The sequence below is a fragment of the Melitaea cinxia genome, chromosome 27, assembly GCF_905220565.1.
Source record: "Melitaea cinxia chromosome 27, ilMelCinx1.1, whole genome shotgun sequence".
Lineage (NCBI taxonomy): Eukaryota > Metazoa > Arthropoda > Insecta > Lepidoptera > Nymphalidae > Melitaea > Melitaea cinxia.
In genome coordinates, this window is record NC_059420.1 from 8,537,952 (window position 1) to 8,540,008 (window position 2,057).

Below are 2,057 nucleotides of genomic sequence, written 5' to 3' on the forward strand. Positions count from 1 at the left end.
CTTAGAAGTTTAGTTTTTTTCACAGGCGGTCACCCATCCAAGTACTGACCGCGTCCGACGTTGCTTAACTTCGGTGATCGGATGGGAACCGGTGTATTCAACGTCGTATGGACGTTAAAAATTCGTGACTCGTAACTCCGTGACGCGTTTTATCCGTAAAATTTTTACTTCCCATGCGCCTAAAAAAATTCCACTTCAAAAAAAACCTAGCCATAGTAGGAATTTCATTACAGTAATTTACTATTATTAATTTATGCGGTTTATAATACGCTTCAGCCTGTAATATCCCACTACTGGGCATAGGCTCTTTCCCCATGTAGGAGAAGGATCAGAGCTTAATCCGCCACGCTGCTCCAATGCGGGTTGGCGGATATATTCACTACTATGAGTAACGATCGCTATCGGGTGTACATGATAACAACTGGGACCGACGGCTTAACGTGCTCTCCGAGGCACGGTGGGGAGACCCACAAGGACTGCACAAACACCCAGACCACGGCAAACACCTGTATGACCAATGCGAATGTTTGTCATGTGCGGGGATCGAACCGCAGCGCAACAGGTACAATCCATGGCTGAGACCGTTGCGCCAACGCGTGTCATAATGTTAAGTTTTTTTTTAGAGCCTGACAATACAATGGTACCCCACAAATACATTATAAACAAAGTTGGAAAATAGTTACATATTATAAAGTACAATGGGCAGAATTATGACTCATTAGCCATTTCTTTCACGCTACTATATCTGTTCCCGCGAAATATGTATTTGGAGTCCCGCATTTGCGAAATTGGATCCTAGACTTAAAGTTTTGACGGTTGCTAGAGTAAAAGTATAAAATCAAATTAAATCTCTGAAATCTCTCGAACTATACAATTTGGTTCCACCATCACCTTTCTACCATCGAACCGCAAGGCATCGCATGAATCTACACCGCTATGTGGTTGAAATCCCACGATCTCGCACTAAACGATTTGCTTCCTCGTTCCTAATACGCACCGCAAAAATTTGGAATGCCCTTCCGGCTTCCGTTTTTCCAACGAACTATAATTTGGGTATCTTTAAATCAAGAGTGAATAGGCATCTTCTAGGCAAGCGCGCACCACCTTAGGCTGCATCTTCACTTGCCATCAGGTGAGATCGCAGTCAAGCGCTAATCTATATATATTAAAAAAAAAAAAAAAAATAGAACTGTGATTTTGACGTTCAACTCAAAGGACCTGGATAACCGAGCTTAGTTCTGTTTTTTTTTTTTGTTATATTGGTCGTGTTTATTGGAAATTTTATTTAAATACGAATTACATACTGATGAAAGATGAATTATATTTTTCGATCTTACTCTCATAATAATTATTTTAAAAAATATGAACTAGTTATTTAAGTAAAAAATCACGGGTGCAATTAGAAAAAAAAGGAAAAAAATAATCGATCTGTAGAAATGATTTGAACGAGTTTTCCCGTTTATCGACCGGCCGATATCCCGCCTTTGAAATTTACCTTCGTAATCTAACGATATTGTAACCATTTTTTCATTGCTTAAAAACAGAGATACAACGACATTTTCTAAAAATGAATTCTAGCTTGATCGACTTATTACCCCCGAAACCCCCTTCAGACTAAATTCCGTGGAAATCGTATAAGAATTGCTCGTTTAAAGGTATTAGATAATAACTCCCATTATAGTAGATATGATTTAGCAGAGGGTTTCAAACTTACCAATGCACATCAAAACTAATATTGCAGTTACTTTCAACATATTTCAGAGTAACAAAACGCTTCACAAGATGGCGGCTCGTAAAGTGTCGACTGAATGACAGATACTGAAACAACCCCGTTTTTATATGAAACTTATATTTGCCTTAGACTAGGAATACAGGCTAAAATGTTTGTTCAGTAGCGTTTGTTTATCTTAAGTGGTACTTGAGAAAAATTGTGTTAAAAGAAATGTACGTGACTGGACAAGTCGCGCTGATTCCTCGATTCCTGACTTTGCCAATAAACACTTTTCATCTTATAAATAAAAATGAATTTAAGCGCATAACTCGAGAATGGTTCGACC

At 38.6% G+C, this 2,057-nt stretch overlaps 1 pseudogene; it reads right to left on the minus strand.

The window, feature by feature from the left end:
* LOC123667334 lies at positions 1 to 119 on the minus strand (annotated as a pseudogene).
* Between the last annotated feature and the right edge of the window lie 1,938 nt (positions 120 to 2,057).